Source organism: Cottoperca gobio, chromosome 10 (assembly GCF_900634415.1).
Source record: "Cottoperca gobio chromosome 10, fCotGob3.1, whole genome shotgun sequence".
NCBI lineage: Eukaryota > Metazoa > Chordata > Actinopteri > Perciformes > Bovichtidae > Cottoperca > Cottoperca gobio.
This window is the reverse complement of record NC_041364.1, coordinates 6,398,897-6,422,753: the sequence shown is the minus strand read 5'-3', so window position 1 is coordinate 6,422,753 and position 23,857 is coordinate 6,398,897. Positions and strand designations below refer to the sequence as shown.

Sequence of the window (23,857 nt, the reverse complement as noted above, 5' to 3'; positions counted from 1 at the left end):
AGGTATAGGAGCCCATCATGCAATTACCCACCTCAGGCCTGCAGTGGCCCCCCCAAACAATCAATAACTACAGTTCACCGGCTGGGATTTCAAGAGTTCTGAAAGTACTGCAGCAGGTTGTACATGTGCCAGAGGCCATGCTGGCAGAATCTGACACTTTTATTTAGTACAGATAACAATTTGTATTCTTCTCAGTCACAGATGAGTGAATTTTAGAGTAGTATCCAAGGATATATAGAAAACATTGGGTTTTCATTTTCTAAAAATCGGCACCCTTCCACCTTTTTGGAGCAATATGTGGGTGGTTTATTTGCGATGCACCAAAGACAACCCAGACAAGTAAATATCAACTCCAGCTCACTACTGTTTCTTCTCTAAATCAGTTTGCAGCCACATGAAGTTAGCTTTGTGGCATGCAGTGTTTATCAAAGAGGATTTTGAATTGAGGGAAAATGCATAAGTGTGAAAAGGTAGCATCTGCTCCGAGTCTCCTATGGATTGAATTAAATAACTCAATTCATTACCTGTGCAGAGCCTTGCCTGCTTGACTGCTTAAAAGTGTATGATTTTATATAAGAAAAGAGGATATTACTGATGTAAAGGCTTTGACACGTTGCTCAAGTTTTCATTTAATAAATATTGTTCGTGATTGCAGGAGAATAAGGATAGTTACATATCCTAGCACATTTATTTAATATACCGTTTTGGCTAATTGTTGCAAAATGTAATCATGGTTTCTAAAACTAAATCAAATTTAGGAAAAATATTCTTCTTCCTCCGTCTATATACATCTGCAAATTTTCGCTAGAGCTTTAGTGACCCAGTGACTCACAGGGCATGTTGGCGAACTACAACAGCTGACGAGCTAACGGCTCACGCGCTAACCAGCCGGGAACATGCTCGCGCTGGTCGGCCGCAATTGTTTTTTGTGGTTCCTTCTGGCATCTTGTTGTCACATTACTGGAGGAAAATTGACACGACATTGAGGGCATAACATTGTATCACATCTATGTATCGATACTTGGATATTTTTGACAACTCTACTCAGGATTATACGTCAATTCATACAATACAGTTACTGAGGACTTGGTAAAGAAAAGCTCTCAGAGCAGTTACACCATTGACTCCTGTCTCCGAACTGTCTGCAAACCATTCCTCTTTTGTGGACCGGTTTATACTCACAAGATCGGAGGGTGAATAAAAGTGGAATAAAACGCAGCTACAGTCGGTTCCTTGGAAATTTGTTCCAACAAATTTGTGCTTGATGGAGAAGAATTAGCAAGTGCAAAGTAGAATTTAACCACCAACTTAAAGTATTACAGTAATTAGCACTGCTAGTATTGTCTTATATCACTTTCACAAGAATTGTTAACCAATGGAACAAACATTGCTTCACACATTTGGTATTACAGTCACTAAAAACATCTTCTTTTATTATGAGGGTTATGTTATCGTGTAGTAAGCAAACATTCAGCTCAGTTGTGAGAAGCTGCAGTGCTCGGCCAAAATACAGTAAATAAAGTCACAGAAGTACAGAAGCAATGACACAACATAGGACTATAAAGTGTCTAAGCCATTATTATTTATTACAACTACATCCGCAGGCAGAGTTTCAACCCTGAGTTTAAAAGCAGGATGGCGACCGCAGCAAATCAAAAACGAGGCCGGGGTCGCTCACGGGCGGTCCCCGAACTGGACAAACACACCCCGAATGTTAACACACACACACTGAGATACAGATGATACAGACTGAACTATTCCGGTCATGTGTAACTAATCACATTCCCATTTGGGTTTGGAGAAGTCACGGCGCAGATGTGCCTCGTGATTATTGTCCACTTCATAACACACACATTCATCACTGTAATGCTTACAGATGAGTAGAGCTTAATTAAAACCGATTTGAAGAATTAAATGGATGATCATTATAGATGTGCACAGTCTAGTGTATGTAATGCACAATTCACTGTCACTGCGCTGTGTCCTGGGGAGAACCAGAAGATGTTTATTGTTAAAGATGTGTGCATGTTTCCTGGACCTTGTGTCAGAAGCCCAGTTTTCCTACTGTGTAAAATGCAGTGGAATGTTCCTTTAACTCCACCTTGGGAGTAGTCATCTTAAATCATGACAACACAACAGTTTAATGTAGACACTGCATAGATTTATATGCATTCACTCAGCTTTGATTTATATTCTTGCATTAAATCTATAAATTGTGAAGTTGTGAGTTGCTCAACATCCAACAAGTCCCCGAACCTAAACGATCAAATCGATTCTCGATAAAATAATCTTTTATAACCATCCCTATGGTTAAAATGTGGGTTTGGTTTTTGCACTAAAACCACTTGGTTAACGTTTGACAAATATTACAGTTATGGCTGATTTCAGAAAGCAAGCATGAGTGTGATGGAAAGTGAACCAGTCACACACTTTGTTGAATCAACCTCAGCTTATCCCTACACGGTTTTGTGACTTTGATAACAAGGTCACTCTGCTTCCTCCTTTGTTCCTGTCAGATAAAAGTCGTAATTCACAACCACTTGAGGTCCTTTTAGCAATGTACGTGACACAAAGTTGCATTGACGTATGAACCAATGACGAATGCTGCTGTTTTTTTTGCAAGGACAGTCTTTTAATGTCCCTGCAAATAAGCAAATATTTATATAGCGTCTATTATGTTCGCTAAGCATTATCTGCGCGACACATAAACTGATGCGCTGAAAAGCCAAAGTAATGCAAAGAGTTATTTGTGCCTTCAATTTTCAACCAACAATTTTAAAGCAAGGTATCTACTTCTAGCCACGTTATTTATTCCCTTTTATGAATGATATCCACTTGTCGTGCACCTGACACGAGCAGTGAACAGAGCGTGCGTTAGCGTGTCATTTTAACTGCTAAAGTAATGATGCTGTAGCAAAGGCAAACAAATCAATCACTTTTACTTACAACAAAAGCCGAGTAAAGGTTAAAACAATCTAATGACATACGGCAGGCACATTAGACGTGTCGTATTAAGACAAGACATCTGTACTTTCAGCTCCAGATGCAGTTTTCTCAGATGGCATTGAATTAAACTTCTTCAGCAACAACACAGCAATTTAATTTCTCAAACACCTTGTCCTTTGTCTCATTCCAGCTCCTTACACTCTGCCACACTTCATATCTATTCTTATCTCTTCCGGCAGATGTGTGTTTATAAGGATAGGCTCTTTTAATACTCTCTGAAGATGTCTTCTCGACCCAGGAGAGAGATAACGCACTTTTATTCCTTAAACGCCTCTCACTTATTATTATTATTATGAGAATTACATGCAGTTTAATTAGCTTGGAAGCTAGCAGAGCACGCAGCAGCAGACAGGCAGGACACGACAAACCTCTTCTTTATATCCCCATGGATTTAAACTCCTCCGTCTCCTTCTGCAAACAACCATCCAGAATCCAAATAGCCGGATTCATGCTTCACATATTCATTTTTTTATTTTTATGGTGTGCAACAATGTGTGGGGAGGATCCCCTGATAATCCAGGTGAAGTAAAACTTAAAAGGCCTCGCACTGTGCCCTATTTAGAGCGCCGCTCGTGTAGAAACAGTAGATACCTCATACCTATTCCTTTAAAGAGATACAAGGAAGGCTTAAAGGGTTAAGGCATTCTGTTTCAAGCCCTGATCATTTCATATTTGTAGTAGAGTCGCCTCTCCATTTAGGTTTCAGGCTTGGGGAAGTTCACGTCAATGCAATTTTAAAATATAAGAAGTATGTATTATACTGCCAATAACAGATCTAATACATACAGTACCTTTTTAAGTTGATATGACGAATTTGTCAGTTGCTTATTTACACATCCAGCAGTTTCAGAGCAACAATATGATTTAATTTAATAATCTAGTGTCATTTCTGGCAACTTGTTGAATTCATCCACTCTTCTTTTAGCTTTTTATTTTCTTCTGCCAACTCCTGAGGGAAATATCTGACACTTTAGAAGTTAAATGCTTCACTATGTTCACCAGCTACTTTCTAAATGTGTCAGTCTGCTGTTTGGTGCTGAGCGGGTCGTGTAAAGTGGGTTTTTTAAAAAGCTTATTCTGCCTGCGGTGGTTGATAATGACGCTACGAGAGTAAACCATAACAGTAAAGTTGCAGATAAACAATGAGCTGAAACTGGCTGTAAAGCCGAGGACAGCTGCAGGTTCAGGTGATAATTCTCTGTAGATTCATCCATACAGGAGACTAGCGTAGACGTTGTCATTGTTATCACTTTGCCAGTTGATACATTATATATATATATATATATATTTTTATTATTATTATTATTTTATTTTTTTCGCCGGAATGTGAAATCAACTCAATTAGGGCAGGTCACAAACCAGCATTTACAGCGGCAACATTTGTGGGTTTAAAGATGCGAAATGCATTTGTACCAAGTTCAACTTGGGTAAACTTTAATACACAAATCTGCAGAATTGACCGAAATGGAAGTAATTATATTAGCCGTGTTGTACCTTTCCGGTTCTAGTATGAAACCCTGCTCTGCCAGAGTATTAGCCGCTCCACTAGAGCGCTGTGGCATTGCTGCAGTCGTGACAAAGGAAGTAAACATACAAATACTTTCTGTTAAATTAACTGTTAACTTTTACTGTCTGGTAAGTTTACACGGCAACTTGTCAGTGTATCGCCAAGCTTCAAGCACCACCGATTTACACAAATTAATTTCGCTGCGCTACACTCGAAATAAAAAACTAGCTGTGTGTTTTAGGTGACTTGTGGTAACTATTGTCAGCAGAGACAACCACAGTAATTTAGCAGCCACTGGTTTATGTTCAATAATTTAATATTATACATTTTATGCTTAATTTCTGATCCTCACGCTACTTTCTTTCAAGACACGTCCATAAACAGAAAATACCATGTACGCACTTAATCTGTAACTGAGGAAAATGAAGTGTACAAACAGGATCACACACACACACACACACACACACACACACACACACACACACACACACACACACACACACACACACACACACACACACGCGCACACACACACACACACCGACACCAAAACAACAGAGCAGACGCTGAGCTCAGGAAGCAATTGTCTTTCAGCCTGTGAAAATAAATTAGCTTATTGAGTGGTGGAAACATTCACAGTCTGAAGAGAGAAGCACTTTAGTGACAGAGCGTGTGCATCCTTCTCCCATCAAGTCACATGGAGCAGCTTCAGAAGCAAACATAGATTAACCTCTGGGGTTTGACACTTGACGTGGGTGCGTTGTGGTGCATTAACAAGTCATCTGTCTCCAAAGGTCAGCCAGCAAAAATTAAAACTAACTTGTTTGCTTTTCACGGCTGATTACACAGCTGATGACGTGCGTTAGCTTTCTCCTGCTTTAGCCAACTGCTCTTTTGTGTGTCGCTGCTGCGTTTTGTTTTGTGAGCAACATATTCAACAGAAAAGCAGCCGATGATAAATTACTCCTGGATTAGACGAACAGCTTTGTAAACCTCCTCCACCGCCAGTTGGACTTCCCGTCTTACAAACGTAGTTATTTTCTCACATAGCATTCCTATGATTGACTCACTATAAGTTAAAATATTTGACTCCTCATCTCGTTGAGTTTTCTCAGTAGTCATCTGGTGACCTAAGTGTGGATTGTGGTTTCTTTTATTTTCTATTTTCTATTATTCTATTAGATAGCTAGAAATGTCTTTAATTGTTGTATTTGAATAATCGGATGCGTTTTTCTAAAATAACATTGTATAATGTTCACCATATGATCTGCAGAGAAAACTATACATCGTAATATGAGCAACCTCTGTTGTGCATAAAGTATTCAAGAATAAGAACTGAGGACTTCCTTTTTTAGTTCTTCTTCTTCTTCATCCTTCTTCTTTCTGAAGGGGGGAGGAGGGAGAGAGGGGAGGAGGAGGGGGAGGGAGGGAGGGGGAGGAGGAGGGAGGGAGGGGGAGGGGGGGAGGGGAGGAGGGAGGAGGGGGAGGGAGGGAGGGGAGGAGGTTCTTTTTTCTTCTTTTTTCTTTTTCTTCTTCTTTTTTCCTTCTTTCCTTCTTTTCTTCTTCTTCTTTCCTTCTTTCCTTCTTTCTTCTTCTTCTTTCTTCTTCTTTCTTCTTTCTTCTTCTTTCTTCTTCTTTTTTCTTCTTCTTCCTTCTTCTTCTTTCGGAGGCTTCTTTCTTTCTTCCTGGGGGGGGGGGGGAGGAGGATTTTCTTCCTTCTTTCCTTCTTTCTTCTTCTTCTTTCTTCTTCTTTTCTTCTTCTTTTTTCTTCTTCTTTCCTTCTTTCTTCTTCTTCTTTCTTCTTTCTTCTTCTTTTTTCTTCTTCTTTTTTCTTCTTCTTCTTTCTTCTCCTTCTTTCTTCTTCTTCTTTCTTCTTCCTTCTTCTTCTTTCTTCCTTCTTTTTTCTTCTTTCTTCTTCTTCTTTCTTCTTCTTCTTTCTTCTTCCTTCTTCTTTCTTCTTCTTCTTCTTTCTTCCTTCCTTCTTCTTCTTTCTTCTTCTTTTTTCTTCTCCTTTCTTCTTCTTCTTCTTCTTCTTCTTTCTTCTCTCTTCTTTCTTCTCTTCTTCTTCTTCTTCTTCTTCTTCTTCTTCTCTTCTTTCTTCTTCTTCTTCTTCTTTCTTCTTCTTTTTTCTTCTCCTTCTTTCTTCTTCTTCTTCTTCTTTTTTCTTCTTCTTATTATTTTTTTCTTCTTCTTTCTTCTTTCCTTTTTTTTCTTCTTTTTCTTCTTTTTCTTCTTTTTCTTCTTCTTCTTTCTTCTTCTTCTTCTTCTTTCTTTTCTTCTTCTTTTTTCTTCTTCTTCTTCTTTTTTCTTCTTTTTTTTCTTCTTCTTCTTCTTTTTTCTTCTCCTTCTTCTTATTTTTTCTTCTTCTTCTTCTTTCTTCTTTCTTCTTCTTCTTCTTTCTTCTTCTTCTTGTGACATTTAACAGCAGTTTCAAGACTTTAGACTTTAGGCTTTTCTCCATTTACTTCCCTTTCTCCATATTTCATATCTGTACCTCAGCCAATTTGACAGCTGCTGTATCTCCATCCAGTTTTATTATTTATTTGTTTCACCATTAGTTGCTGCCCAGGTAACAGCTGTTCCTTCTGAAGCCCACAAAGCATTACAATTACAACAATTTGCAACGTATACACAATTCAAATTAGACTCGACAACAAACGGCATTAAAGTTAGCAGCTGACAAATTCAGCTGGAAGATAACCTTTAAAGTTCTGTGATGTTTTCAGTTTTCTCTCTCTTTTTTTTTTAATGTCTTTGAAACGGGGAGGTGAGAAATGCAGATTAGATCTACTTTGATTTATCTGGATTTTAATAAGACAAACTAAACCTGTGCTCAACTGTCGCACACTTATTTTCTAATCCTCCATCCTCTGACTGACAAGCTGTTCAGTCTCCCCCGAGGGAAACCTGTTCTGCTCGATGTCACCATCAGGGCAGATGAATTATTTGTCTCCTTCTTCCATTAGCGGGTTGGGGATAATGAGACATGGCAACCGAGAGTTCGACACAGTGGCATAGACATCTCTTTGAATCAGGAGGGCTGTTAATCATCACACAGCACATTTCCGACGCTGCTGTCGTTTCTCTGACTCTCCTGATTTGTGTGGAGGGGAAGGCTACAAATGCCTTTTTAAATGCCTCTTAAGGTCCATTATCAGTAACTGGAGCAAGCTGCGTCATATTTTTCTTTTTTTCAGATGCATACCGCTGCATATTATTTTGAATACTAAGAATTTCCCTTGCAAAGATGACAAGAAGTAATGCATATTTGCTCCTAAACAGGCAGGTACATGAAATCTGATGACACGTAGCTGATTTATGCAAATCTGACACGCATGACATGTTTGTGTTCACAACTCATTTTCTAGCTATGAAAACAAATTCAAAGGTATTTTACGTTTGAGAATCAGTGTTCATCATCTCTTTAGTGACTTAACTTCTGAGTGTTGCAACATTTTAACCAAAACATACTTCAGTTCAATTCTCTTCTTTCACATTGAATTTACTTTCTGCCAGTTTGCTTTAAATGTTTTACACCTAGCAGCCGGCAAACTTTCACACACGCGCTGTTGTCCAATAAATCTTTTAGCACTGTCCTTCTGTGGCTGCACTCAGCTAGGTGTGGGCACTGGGAATTGAATTGAATTGAACTGGGAATCTTCACATGCCATTAAGTGGAAAAGGTGAGAAAAACAAACCCACCTGCCTAGTTGTTGCTAACACAATATGCACTCCATTAAACAGGTCCAGTCGGGCCAACATTTAGAAGCTAGAGGACACATCTTGTGCAAATCAAGATTGATATTGCAGCGATGTCTCCACTGTTGGGCCTTGATTGCCAATGCATCTTGTGACAATCGAATGTTGTGGCTGCAAAGTGTTCAAATTCATGCTCTAAACCTGCTTTGCATACAGTCGGCATCTTGTTTTCTCTTGTGCAGCTGTTTTCCCCCGACCTGTCCACAGAATTAAGGATTCTAGACATCTGCATCATGCGAGACCGGAATTTATCTCCAATTATTTATTTCCATCCAGAGAATACACGAGGACAAGTTTACTCCTCATATTACGTACTTCATATTGTGTTACCCGTTTCTTATTCATGATTTTAATAAAGGCTTCTCAACAATAATGCAGCCGTATCGTCATGCCAAAGCACTGAAGTGGAAAAATGGGCCCTGCTTGCCAAATATAACTCATCATTTCCAACTTCCTTAAATAAGAAAACAGTCTCATGCAAGTCATCCAGGTCTGTACATTTGCACTGCAATCATTTCAGGATTCTGCACGCAGTCAGAATCATATCCGTCATAATCCTCAGATCCTCATCGCACTAGTTTTGACACCAGATTAATTTACATAACATAGTCAGTGTTTCTACTCAATCAGGACTCAGAGGTCACAATATAAGTTAATTAAGATCCGCTCTTCACACCTTCTCATGGCCACCCTCACATGTCGCGCTGCTGCTCAGAAAAGGTTCAATCAGAGATAAGTGGGAGCATTACGGTAAGCTAATTTGTTGAGTGAATTTAAGTTCCCCTCTAACCCAGTGATGCGGTGTTTGTCGGGCTTTTATTGTGAAAGGTAAGAATGGAAAGGATAAGGCTGTAATGCGTGGAATGGAATCTGCAATTGCCAATGTTTCAATATTAACTATTTTCTCAAACCAATTGTGCTGACGGTGTTTCTTACTGCGCCTGTATCTTCTACTATACGAGTTAAATGGACCAATGCAGACTCGTATGGAGCAGCAGTACGTCAACTCTGCGGTGTCTCTTAGTACAATGTGCTCCATTAATAGTTTTTAAACAGTGTCACTGCCTCATAAATAACTTCGGTGTGAGTAAAATAAAGTTCCAGTCGAGGTTTATTCCAAGCAGAACTTCCAGCCCCATTATATCTAATCCTCTCTCCCCAGACTCACAGATTGACTTCCCACTTTGGTTGAAGAGGACTGACTTTAGTAGCGAGAACAGGTTGAACATTATTTTTATTCCTCCCCAGCCTACAGTGTAAAAGCATAACGAGAATAAGATGTCATGGTTTACTCGACTGTAAATGAGCAATTTACTACAATCGCTTCCTTTCTGTTTCGTGGAAATTAACAATTTAGTCTGAAAACTTCTCATTTTCTCCAATTAGTGGGACGAGGAGATACATGTTTCACTGAGAGACATTCAGCTTGGATTTGTTTAGTGAAACATTTAAAGGTGCAGTCTGCGATTCTTAGAATACACTTTCATATAGTCTCCCCAAACCTCTCCCCACGGTCCACTGGCCACATACAGCCCCAGCTCTGGAAATGGAAAGCAGACAAAGTGGCTCGGACCGAGCAATACAACACTCTCCCCGACAGGACCGGGGAAAGCTTGTGGATGTGTAAAGAGAAAGGCAGCAGGAGCGAGAGGGACGATAAATCTGGCAGATTGCTAACACTCTGAAGAAGCAGTGACGGGAGAGGAAGTTATAGTTTGGGTGTTGAGTTCAAATATCAACAATCTGTCTCCAGAATCTCCATTTTACTACAATATACATATGCTGCAGGACTAAAAACAGTTATACATTATTAATCTTAATCCTTAAAATTAGCAGTTTTCTGCGACTTTAAAAAAATGTAAGCATTTTTAGCACTAACAAAAATGTGCTCAGATACAACTATAGGGGAGGGAATTGAAAACGGGGATTATATTCTTAAAATATTATGATGGATTACATACATACACATTATATACTTCCTGGGCGCCATGGTAGCTCACCAGGTAGCTCACCAGGTAGCTCACCAGGTAGCTCACCAGGTAGCTCACCAGGTAGCTCACCAGGTAGCTCACCCGGTAGCTCACCCGGTAGCTCACCCGGTAGCGCGGGCGACCCATATACAAAGGCTCAGTCCTTGTCACAGCGGGCCGTGGCCATTTGCTGTATGTCTTCCCCTTCTCTCCCCCTGTCCTAACCTCATCTTCACTATTATTAAAGGCATAAAAAGCCAGAAAAAACATTATATACTTACTTACTTGCGTACATTTCAAGTGAAATCCTGTGCGTCTAAAGGCCATTTGAATTGAGCGCAGAAATGGCGTACACCACTAACAACGAGCACGACTATAAAGGTATAATATGCAGGTAATTACAGAATTCAAACACATTGATTTGGGTATTTCTGAAAGATATGATGGCTTTAAATTGTACCAAAAAGAGGATCTGATTTTCTGAGAAAATCTTAAAGAATATGCCCTGAAGCACTTTTTCAGTTTCATCTCAGCTTTTTATTAACTTTGAGGTCAATCTATTACAAACGATTAGTACTGTAATAACTGATCCACACACATCATCTTATCTCTCAAGTCTAACCTTTTTAAAGAAAGCAGTCGGAGGATGAATGACACTCTATGTGAGCTCATCTTTTCTGTTCTGTGTGGAAAAAGGTGAACTTTTGTGTCAAACGCATGAATACCTGCTGCAGCTTTAATAGCAATGCATCTATTCAACCCCCAGGAAATGGAAGAAAATGGCATTTAGATCTTTGTCAAATGACATTTACAATAAAAAAATCTTCAGCACAATTATAAAACACACTTTAGATACTCTGATCGTTCAACTTGAGATAATGAAATGCCTCATTGTGCTATCATGGTACAAGGTAGACAATGAAAGACTGACAGATGGAGAGTCTGGGAGATGGAAAGGAGCAAAAACAAAAAAGGACCGGTGATGTGAGATTTGGTTTTGTTACTTTCCATGTCTGTGTTTGCGGCGGCTAAAATTGGCCTTGCTGAGCACTCCAGGCTGCAGAAATGAAAAAGCTTTAAATCAGACTGAAAGAAACTCATTGATAGCTGACTGAGGACTACAGTCTTACAAAATGAAAAGCCTGAGGGTTATAATGAAGTTGGGTCTTAGGACCGGTTCTGACTCTTAGAAAGTCAATTTATTTTTATAAATTAGGCTGAAGTTTGGTGCCAATGCAGGAATTAGAATGACATTCTTAGAGCGGTGCAATATTTGTGTTGAACATCAGTATCCTGTCTCATGCTGGTTGTCAATGTTGTCAAAAAAAAGGTACATACAGTGTGAATGTTTCCTGTGTGCATATAGCTGCAAATAAAACACATTTAAAATGATACACATGTTGAGTTTAGTTGATTTTCACAGTATTTAAAGCAAAGTTATTCCCAAACTTTATAACGTGAGTGACAATATGAAGGTGCGCCAGGATGTTCCTAAACATATTGTACTTTTTGGAGGCATTGCCCAAGAACGTCTCACTCCTGCCAAGAATGACTCTTTTGAAATTGCATCATCACCATATTGTTTTCCTTTTCGACTCTACCTTCATTTACAATAACAGACGTGGAGTGCAAAAATGGATTTGGTGCATTTCCGAAACGGCAAGTTTCCATTTATATAAGCAAAGGAACCACACAGAGGCCACATTTAACCACATTATCACCATGGTGAGAAATGTGAAGCTGCAAGCTGGAGAGTATTTGAGGTGCAGGACAATGTCTCTTTTCTGGGATGTGGAAGAATAAAATGTGATCTTTCACTGCCACGCTGGGCACCAAAGACGCCCAGCGTGTGGCCACAACCTGTGAACCTCAGCCTCTGTTGAACGAGAGACTGCTTTGAATCCAAATAGGAAGATATAGTGTTGGGGAAGGATGCCCACTACCAATTTGGTGCACACAAAACATAACTAAGATGGATTACACCGTGCTGCTTTGGTAGAGGTATAATAGAATAGACAGTTGCCATAAATTAGGCACGAGTTGACATGTTAATTAGATCCTGAAAAGGTTTCATGCCAGAACATAAGAAAGACATAATCGCAGAGTGAAGAAGATATCAGATATTAAATACTAACTGGTATGACTTGAGGATGTCTTAATCCACTCACAATGTCCACACCATTCCTGTTTCATGGAGCCAAAGTGAATAAAAGAAAATAAAAACACATATTCAAGATGAAATGTCAATTTGTGAATTGGGAATGTTTGTAGATGGGAGTCTTTTCAGAACTGTCAAAAGCAGCTTAAGAAAGAGAATGTCAGGGGTGCATTAAACATTAAAATACTTTTCTTATGACCTTCCCGATTTGTTTTGTTGCCACCGTGCCGCTGTGAGATTTATGTCTTTATCTAAAACAGCTCTACATGAATGATAAGCTAAACAGGCAAACACAACCTCTGCACCACAGAGAAAGAAAAAGCCCGTCCGAGTGCTTTAAATGAAAAATTGAACTCTGCTTTGCCCTCTATCACAGCGAGGTTTGTGCTCTCATCATCACTGAGAGAAAAGAGACACCTAAACACATCCGCAGAGACAAAACAAATCCCTTTTTGACCTTTTGGAAATGGCATCTGAGAGTAAATACTTGAATAAATGCCTGCGCAAGTGCTTTTTGATGAATGCCACAATCTGAGACGTTGGGTAATTTTATTTTCACAAATCTCACGGGAGAGGGCAAAATGGAGGTGTGCACTTTGGCGCCTTTCAAACCGCCGACCTTGACAGCGGTAATATAACCTCGCATATCCCCCTAAAACCCGGTGAAAGCGTGCATTGATCTTGGCTTTTGTGCTCTTTAACCATTTAATCATAGACACCTTGACAAAAGTCACAGACGAGCAACGCCGCTGGTTTTATTCTCCAGGTTTTGACTGCATCTGATAGACTGGGGTTCTATAGGAAATAAAAAGAGGGCAAATCATTTCAGGAGGATGTAATTTACAATCATATGACACACACTATAATAAAATGTGTGTGCTTTTTATCACTGAGCTCCAACAGACCAGACTCTGTTCATAATTATCCCAGAACAAGTAGAGAAATCTTCTCCAGGGACTCTGAACTGGTTAAACCTCTGATGGGGGAGATGAATACAAAACACAACAAACATCTACGATATTAAAAGTCTCAAAATACTAATCTATTCATATATAGTCATATACAGCTTGAATGGGTTGAACACATCACAGACGTACTATGATTTATCATGATGCATGACACACTGGTTATCTGTTAGACTGAAGAGATAACCTGATGGGACACAATAAGTGTAGAACCCTGAAACATGGCAGTGATTTCATATATCATTTTGTCCAAAAGTCTATTTAAAAGTTGATCAATTTGCTGATATTTTGCAGCCGTTCCAATCTGTCAGTGTCGGGATGAATCATGAAATATGTCAGTGTTTCATTTAACATGCCAGAATTGTGAGCATATTAGCTGATGTTAGCCTTTAGCCCAAAGCACGCTTCTTCCAAACAACAGCCTCACACAGTCTTTACCACAGCATCTGGTTTTATCCTCTTTACACCGAATCAATTGGACCTCTTGTGTATTTTCTAGTATCGACGTGAAGTTCAGACTTACTGTAGACGAAGACAAATGCCAACACATACACGAATTTCATATACATTTGCGCAAAACTCCCAAACGTGAAGAATTTGTTTAATGGTTTTCAGCTGATTATATTTGTAAATTTATATATTTTGTATGTAAAATGTAGGTTTTACATCAACATCATTGACAACGGAGTCCTATCCACTCCTTTGTTTTGTCTTTAGTGGCGAAGTGACCGTTTGTGTTTGTGTTTGGATCATAGATTGTGGTTATCAGTAAGACCATTGTGTTTGGATTTTGGAAACGTCTTTTGATGCCAAACCGTCGCTTCTTTGGTGTCTTTGAGATCAGTTCGTCTAGGTTTCCCCCCCCCCCTCGTGTGTGTGTGTGTGTGTGTGGGTGGGTGTGTGTGTGTGCCAAAGACGCAACATGCCGTTTCCTGTTCGCCCTACAGTTTTCCTTAGAAAAAGCGATCAGTCATTGGGCGTCTTCCATGGAACAATAACTGCCTTCAGGTTGAATCATCTTTATTTATACAAGCAGTAAAGAGGACACTGGAAATACTAGATAATTAAACTGTAATTATTCTATTTCCTGAGAACAAAAGTTGCAAATAAATCTCTGCACGCTGTCTAACTTGCAAAGAAATGCATTTAATTGCGACGTTTAGGTGCGAAAACCTTAAACAGGAAGTGGCTGTAAGTCTGCGACCGATCACACATTACATTCCCCACGTGCAATAGGAAGGAATAAATACCAAATATCTATTTACTATCACCAATATCATATATGGAGCTAGAAAAGTGTCTGGCACTGAACAAATGTAAAGTTAGACCGTGTCTGGGAGTCTGTTTGCAACATGAGAACCATCCCATAACATTTTTCCACCATCTCACCCGAAGAAATGTTCCCGGGCCTCTTGCTGTGATGAGGCCCTTTTTCTTCTTTGTCTTTTATGTTGTGCCGTGCCAGCGCCTCCTTTTTATTCTCTCTTATTAAAGATGAAATAGCTGTGATCAGATGAGGTTTGTTTTATTTATAAAGCGCCAACAGGCTGTTCCAGTGTCTTCAGAGTGACTGTATACAGCAGCACATCTGAACTAAAGACGCAGGTAAAGCTGGAAGGTCATTTCTGTGCCCACTCGACCAGGATGCTGTCCTAATGCTTTAATATTTTGAAGCAGCTGTTGCACATTAATCTTAAGATAATATAATATTCCTTTATTTTACTTACACTTCACTCTAATAAAGGGGCTTTGCATGTGCTCCCTGCTCTTCTTCGTAATGTGACTAAATGAATAACTCTGCGTGTTCTCTGTAAATTGACTTTTAATATATAAAAGGCTTCAAGTCCAGAGGAACCCTCAATAATAGAAAGAAGCATTAGGCAAGCAACACACACAAAAACACTGAGATCTAAAAAGAGAGGACTCTGTAAGACACGAGGGACACAATTAACGATGGAAGCAAGCCGCTGCTTTGAAGGAGAGAGGAAAACTAAAAGGCAGCTAACTGCAGAAGTGTTTCAGAGAGGAATAAAAATGATCTGGTAAACCCTCTCTGCCTGCTTCTGTTATTCTAATTGAATTTTGGCCTATTAATTTATAACATGCCAACATACAGAGCATATTTCATACACTTTATATGTGATGATGCCGCCTCCTCGTCTTATTAAAAAGACTGTGCGTGTGTGTGTAACTTTCAATATCATTAGTAATATAAGTCTCTTAAGTAGTTTTTTGTGTTTTATTGTGTAGTCTTTGAGTACTTGCACTTGTACTTGTGTTTGTAGATGGACAGAGCCCGGCTAGAGGTTTCTATCGTCTTCCAGACTCATTACTAAATTAAGCTATTTAACGTAATATCCAACTTCTCCTCTAACTCCCTGAAAGAAAGTTAACAGTACATTAACCACTGATAAAACACTGATAATGTATTCCATTTACTGCCAAAACACACTTTCAAGCCATTACGTGCTCTTGTATGTGACAACTGTGTAACTCCAGTTTTTTCGATGGGGTTGAAGGATTTCTGCACTTTGTTCTCTGCGGGCTGAGAACCTGATTTGATCTCAGGCTGATGAAACCGTTTCAAAGCTCCATTGAAGAAAATATTCTTAGTCCTTTTTTAAAAAGTTGACATTTTGGAGACACGAAAGTTTCTCCGACCCGCAGCTCTGGTGTTAATGTGGCTTTCACAGCAGCGTGATGCGTCTTCCAACTTTCGATATTCCATTGAGTGGAGCTGACAGGCTGTAGAACACCATTGATGTCAGCTGCATCGCACCAGTTCAGTCAATGATCTAAGAGGACGTTACAGTTTCCCAATGGACTATTGATGGGCATGTTGATGAGTTAAGGCCGGTTGTCTCTGGGGTGACACGCTTATGTTTTTGTGTCATTTTTCCAACCTAATTTAAAAAGACAGATGGCTATGCTTATTAAGTAGCAGCTATTAGAGCGAGAAGTGAGCTTTACATGTAGAGGCAACTGTAGTGAGTCCTCCACCTATTGGGAATCAATGACCCCCCCCCACACAATGATTTCAACTTCTTGTAACAAACTGTATTGATTGACGTCCAGCAGGCTTCGTTGTTTTGTTACCTCAAAGCTATTTTCTCTTTCGGAGACATTAAGACGCTTGAGAGTCATAAATCTGAGCTTTAGACTTGTCGTTTTTTTTTTGCCCTCCTGTGAAGCTGGATTTTTTTGATGAGGATCAAGTACATAATGAAAGCCTGGAAAAGTTACTCAGCACTTTTTTTCACCTCAAGGCCGCCACGCCTCGTGCAGCGCGAGCAGCTTCAGCAGAAAGAACTGCTGCGACAATGAGTGATATGTTGAAATACAATACATCAGCTCAATGGAGGCTTTTTATGCTGTGGTGCCATTCAGTTACAATTACAGCTGCATGCTACAGCTTTGAGTTAGTACATCCTGGAAGAAAAGAGCATTGCAGCACCGCTCTGCCACATGTGTTAAACAAAGCCTTTCAGAATTATTGTTTACATTTACTGACAGGATAATTATGAAAGGCTCTGTGGAGCCTCGTTGCTCACCTTCCACACACAGATCGTTACTGTCAGGCAGACGAGAAGACAGCAGTATTAGTATCAAGCCAAAGTCTCTCAGGTGCATTTCAGATCCAGTTAGAGCATCTCACTTTGTCTCCTGGTTTCAATTTCATGTGAGAAGAAGCGTAAAACCCAACAACAGCACACGGTAGGACTCACCTGCTTCAACTACACTGGTTATAATGACCCGCCTCTGTATGGACATTTTCAGTATTTAGAAAATAAAGCAAACAAAGTCAAATAACCGTTGAGAGGTAAATTTGTATGTTGCAACCATTTCCAAAACTTGTTTACAATGTGCAACATCTTGATAGAGACGTGTCAGCTGTGTCTAGCTAACATAACACAAATGACAGCAGCTAGCAGCAGTAATGATGTTAACCCGGACAACACAAAGGAAGTGAGAAACGACATTGTGATTTATTTATGTGAAATATGATCATCCATCATCCCTTCTATCGGCTCTGATGAACGTTTGATATATTGTTATATATTGTTATATATATTGATATATTCATCAACAGTGTGAGCTGTCTCACATGAGCATCAGCGTTTCTTCCTCCCCAGTCTCTGTGCAGAACTGTCCACCACCTTATTAACATCCAGAAGAACTAATTAAGCTTTCTGAGCTATTATGAGCTACTATTTAAACATTTTCCATGGATTGCTTTTGCCATGTGTGCAATGTTTCCACACACCAATCAACAACCATTTGGATAACGTTGTCTGAACCCTGTCTGCAGACATTTCCTGTTTCTCGGTGAAATCATTACTCAACGTGGATCTCTCGGTGCCCATTTGCAGATGAAACGCTCTCATTAAGCACCAGATGGATTTTGTCTCACAGGAGAGGAATAATTAAGTTGAAATCAATACGAGAATTACAGAGGTGAAACTGTAACCTACAGTACATTAGCTGTAACGTATTCCCGCTGCAAAAATCCTTATCTCCACTCTGTGACTACCCTGTAGGGAAATTGGCTTCATCCTCAGAGAGGCGTGATTTCAAATATAAGTCTACACCTTAAATGTGGCGATTACAGCCATTTACAGGCAAGAGCTGGACGCTTCGATAACAGCTGTGAAAATAATTAGATCAAGCCCGAAATAAAACATGTGTACAATGAGGATGATTTAGAGAATCTGACTTTAATTTCAGCTACATCAAGATTTTCTACACTTTCTTATAAGAATTTGACAATTTTGTTATAAGAAAAGTAAGAAATTGAAGTGTTTTTCAGTTTCATATGAATTATACATATACAGCAGTGAAACAAAGGAATCAGCTTTTGGCATTTGCCCGTCACTCGACAGACACCGAACAAAGAGAGCCGAGAGTTTGGAAGAAACAGACAAAGGTCTCACACTGATTTGATCCCTGGAGAGTGAACAATGAGCTTCAGCCTTTTTACCGCACAAGAGAAAATATTATCTTTTATCTAAGAGCAGTCACCTTTTTCAGATTTTCGTCGGATATGATATATAATTAATCTGTTTTTCAGAATTAAAGCAGATGACCTATAGCGTTGAACCTAAAACCCGACTCTGCAGCTCCCCTCGGCTTTCACAGAGCTTTATAGCGACTGTAAGCTCATTGTTTGGCTCTCCAGCTGCCAACTTTGCTGTTTTGGTTCACTCTCATTGCTCACATAGTGTTGTTTTTGGTTGCAGCAGGCAGCTGCTTTCAGTGATAAAGCTCTAAAATCACACTACACTACCTTCTCAGCACCAAACTGCAGACACACACAGTTACAGACTAACCGCTGAACATAGTGGAGCATTTAGCTGCTTGAGTGACAGATTCCTCAAAGAGTATTGTAGTCACAATACCAAAGTTATGACTGTGATACAATACCCGACTAAAGCGTCTCGATCCCGAAACTGAAACAATGCAAAGGCAAAAACCTAAAACTTTAGGAAAAGTAATGGAATAATAAAAGAAAGAAAAATAAAATATTTAGATAATGTCAATGCAACACATTGAAAGATGGGATTATTGTACCATAGTGTGTTACATACCTTTTTAATATCAAACCAGGACTGGAGAAACTCTTAAATGCGTTTCTTCAGTCTCCACCTTCACGCATCACACAGTGCAGAGATAAATCGAGCTGTACTGTAAGTAGGGTTTGGTCTTTGAACGATTCCATCGCCGGTGTCTGGCTGTCATCGACCACTGAGCCCGGCATTGTGACTTAAAGCCCCCTGTCCACACCGATGCTGTCTGCTCTCGCAAGCAATCCCAAAACAATCATTCTCATCAGTTTGAATGGTGGATATAACTCTTGTTGCAAATGTTTTGTGCCATATGATTAAGTTTGTATGACTCACACAGCTCCAATCTGCAGTCTGAGTACTCAGCACAGCAGCAGAGCCACAGGGAGCGAGATGCCTGAATAATAATGAGTTAATATCCATGTTGAATTTGAACACATCATCATAGTTTGATCAGTTAAAATTACAGCACCCCACCCTAACAACGATGTATCATAATATGCCAATTTGGTAGACTTCGCTGTCACTGTAAGCTGCTTTGTTCAGTTGTCTCTTAGCAAAGTGATTTTAAGTAGGGATAAGCAGGGATGCCGTGTATGCCGGGCTTTTATTGTGAAAGATAAGAATGGAAAAAGTGAGGCTGTAATAGGCCGCCACTGGCGTTGACAATGTTGGAGCAATAAAGAGATGGCCGTCTTGTTGTTATTGTATTACCGTCATAAGAAGAAGAAGACGCAGTACTTTAGTGCCATATGTTGCTCTGTGAGTGGACAAGCCGTGAACTACGCAGACCCTAGAAATGGACCAGGACACACAGACCCGCTATTTACAAGTTAACGTTAAGTTGTCCTCCCTAATAAAATGTCTTCTGCCCTGTGACACATAAATACATCGTTGAGTAGAAAGTTTGTAAAATATAATACTTCTCCTGCTGATTGAAACAGCCTAGATAACCCAGTCATTATTTCCCCATAAATGTCCACTTTCCGTCTCGGTGAACGATGTCACTCGTTTAAAAACAGCTTTGCAGTTGTGTGTTGCATCGAGCGTAATAAAGATAGCTTGGACTGTTTGCCCTTTTGAACTATAATAAAGATTGCTCGTTGCCACGCCTGCTTAGCATTCCTAATTTTCCATTATATGGGAGTCTGAACTCTGCCCTCTGAATACACACACACACACACACACACACACACACACACTTCTCCTCAGAACCCATCTGCTATAGTATGACGACGATTTAGCTTTGTATTAGCTTTATTATATGCTCTTTCTTTTAACATATTGACTTAATAAATGGCAGAACAATTAAGGCACCGACCCAGTAAGGGAACTTTTATCTCTCTGCGTCTTTGAAGTCAAGAAAAAAACCCAGTCTTAATGGAAATTCATGAGGTCCCATCCCGACCTGTCATAATTAAGATGCAGTCAAACATATTGAGGCTATAATAACTGATGGACCAAACAGGAGAGCATGTTCACTTCCTACCAGTAATAGGCCTATACAAAGCAAGTGCATCCTGTCCTCAAACTGTGGAACATAATAATAAGACTAATTTAAAGCTGTTTAAATGGCCTGTTCAATCAACCTGCGGCAAAGCGTTAATCGGCCAACAGTTCTCGCAGTGGAATACTCTAATCCTGGTATGCCAAGAAAATGTAAAAGTACCACAAGAGAGAGAACAAAATGCCAGAAACCTTGGCTCACAATACTCGTTCCAGCTGACAGACATGACGTCTGTAGTGCTGTTCATGGGCAAGTCAAAGTTGAGGATGTCGTCCTTGGCAAATAAAGGAGATACTGATTGTGATTCAGCAGTCGCAAACTCCCAAATCCCTTTAGAGCCCCGGCAAGTGGATTCACTGTCAAGGTCCGGCGGTGACAACAAGACTAATTACTCCATAATGGGAATCATCCCTCTCTTTCAACCCGAGACAAGAGTCCTGGATCGCTGAGAACTGGCTGGGTGATTACAACGTGGCCTCACAAGGATCCGCCATACATACAGATTAACTGTGGTCCGAGCCATAAAAACAGAGAGCTGGTTGTTACTGTGAGTTAGCAATGCCCCCTTGGACTATTTTGTCTGGTGTGACTTTCTTGTGGCTCTGTGAAACTGGCGCTTACATATGGTAATGCATATTCAACAGCCTTTAAATCGTCTGGAGTCTGAAAGCCAGTTTTGGGGGAACTTTCCCCCTTTGATGTGTTCATTTACATGTATAGTTGGTTCGTCTGCATTCCTTTTCTCATCCAAAGAAACTTTCTGTTCACCCACATTATAATTTTATGCTTTATTTCATGTGGTTATAATAGAACAAAAGACCTTGTCAATGGAGCTACTTTAATTGCATTGTAGGTGACTTCTAAGGTGTTCCAACCTCATTAAGATCCGCAGATCAATAAAAACATGTGCGTTCTGGTGGAAATTGGATTTCGTTCCGTATAATCAATTAATTTCAGCTTACAGTTCCCAAGATAACAGAAACACCAGACAATAACCCATCTGAATAAATGTACTTTTTGAGGTCCTTTTGAATTTCAGCAAAAAGAGCTGTCAGAATATTATTATATTACTTCATATTTATTCAACAATGAGTGAGTGGCCTCATTTCTCCTGCGCTGGCCTTACAGCCTCACAGTAAACACTTAAATCAATCTCTCCCTGCAATAGATTTCTCTTCGAGAGTTGTCCTCGTCACATTTTTAAAGCCGTTTATGTATTGGTGGGCGTCAGCTGACAGCCGGCATGAGGTGTAGACTGACATTTGAGAGTAGATAGACAGCCTCCGTCCACGGTCGCGAGCACGAGAGACAAATGTGACGAGCAGTGAGGCAGAGAACGAAGCCGGCCCGTGATTGATACAGGTGCCACCGCGAGAGGTCAGAGCCATGCCTCAAAAAATGGGGCCATCGATCCTCCTGCCCTTTAAACAAACAAAGGGACATCTCTGCACCGAGACTCCGTTGTGCTGTTACAGCCTCCGACTTCTGACAGCAACCCCGAAATAACTCTTAACATCAACATCCTGAAGCTGTTATTAAATGTGCTTGAATAAAAAGTACTTTTCTTTCTATATATGTCAGTATTTCTGCATTATCACTGCAGTGTGCTTCATGCAGGGCTGAAACCCAATTTGTGCCTCACTTTGAGAGAGAAACGCTACTCTATTTTTAGTTTCAATGCCTTTCCCTTTATCTCCATTTGCCTCGTGTCTTTTTCCTGATAGAACGCTGTTAAGAGTTGCTCGGGCATCGCCGAACTCTATTCCCCTCCTGCTAAGGCAGCTGTTTAGAGGCCCTCATCAATAAAAGAGGACTGTAAGGAAAGCAGCATGAAGAGCACGCCCGCCTCCCTCCCCTCCCGATCCTGCAATAACACCCACCGCCAAATCTGAGGTGAGAGAAACCACAGTAAACACAAGAACAAGGAAAAAAAAGTCTCCTTATCCACCCGGTGTCTTGGTGGTCTAATAAAGTGAAATGAGGCCTATCATTTATCACACGTGTGCCACTGGTGCGATCCAAAAGAAGCCGTGTGTGGAGGAAGGCCGGACCCACGTTTGTGAGGTGATTATCTCTATAAACACACAGAGAAAACGGGTCTGCATGAAGCAGTTGGTGGGCTGCAGCAAAGGTCAGGCGTTAAGAGTGAGTGCGAGAGGTCTTTGCCACTTCAAACATCCGGCTTCACAGTATGCACATGGTTGTGTCTTACGTCCACATCTCCCTGCTGTTCAGCCAGCAATATGTTAGAGCCAGATAGGCTCCAATATGAAGACCGCAATCATTGTTTTTCTTTAATCTGCTGACCTCTCCAAACATTCTCACATCAGAAATATGCCTCTGCTGTTGCCATAAGACAGTATTTTTTCATGAAAACTGTGTTTGTTCTGGTATGAAAATCTATTGATTTAATTATTGCATTTCCTCCAAGTTATCAGTTTTATAAAAAGTAAAGTTTAAAATGTGCAACAGCTGTTCTGCTCTGCTGCATTTTTGCAGTTTTTATGTATTCCTGTAAATTATAATGCAACAGGATTTACCCGAAGTGGCAAGATATACATTGGCATTTTGTTTTTATGTGGTTACCTAAAGATACCTGCTACTGTTTATTACAGATACTGACTGAGCCAGTGTCGGCTTTTGACAAATACATGAGTATCAGGGTGCACTGCATGTTGTCAGATATACATTGTAATACATTAAGGCTGAAAATAATCATTATTGCTTATCAATTACTTTTCAGTCTTAAAGTCTATATCATGTCAATAAATAATGAAGAAGTCAAAAGCCAATATAACAAGTTCAAGTTGCTTATCTTGTCCAACCAACCCACATGTATTCAGTATAAAACCACAGTAACTAGAGAACAGCAACAGATCCTCTCATTTCAGGAGCAGGATAACAAATGTTTCGTATTTTTGCTTAATAAATCACATAAAACGATTAATTGATTTATCATAACTGCTGGTGATTATCTTCCACTAATGATTAATTGCCTAATTGATTCATTCATGCATCCTTCATACGGTGCAGAGATGCTTTTATTGGCTGCTTTCTTTTGTGTTACAACATTTCCAGGAAGGTTTACTGTGCAAAACCATCTTCTTATCTTTGTCCTGTTTTATTCTCTGTGGAGTTCTGGAGAAAATCTGTTAGCATTCGGTGTCACGCACCAAAACACACTGTGTGTATCCTTGAGGCCTGACCCGCTCGTTGCATTGAGCCACAGCACTAATAGAGGTCAACAACTGAACAACGTTGCTTTAACTCTTACCGTCATTTTAGTCAACTTAGAAAAGATTGTTATTGAAATGTCATATGTGCCGTCTCACTACATGTCACTACTCTTTAAAAAGCAAGTTTCATTGTGTGTGTGTGTGTGTGTGTGTGTGTGTGTGTGTGTGTGTGTGTGTGTGTCAAGAAA

The 23,857-nt window shown here is 39.9% G+C and overlaps 1 long non-coding RNA gene across 1 annotated transcript in view; it reads left to right on the top strand.

Annotated features, from left to right (window-relative positions):
• Positions 1-23,857, top strand: part of LOC115014815 (uncharacterized) — a 133,076-nt gene that overhangs the window by 42,998 nt on the left and 66,221 nt on the right. The window contains exon 3 of the long non-coding RNA XR_003832941.1: positions 22,158-22,326. This is a non-coding gene — a long non-coding RNA (uncharacterized LOC115014815). The remainder of the gene's footprint in view (positions 1-22,157; positions 22,327-23,857) is intronic.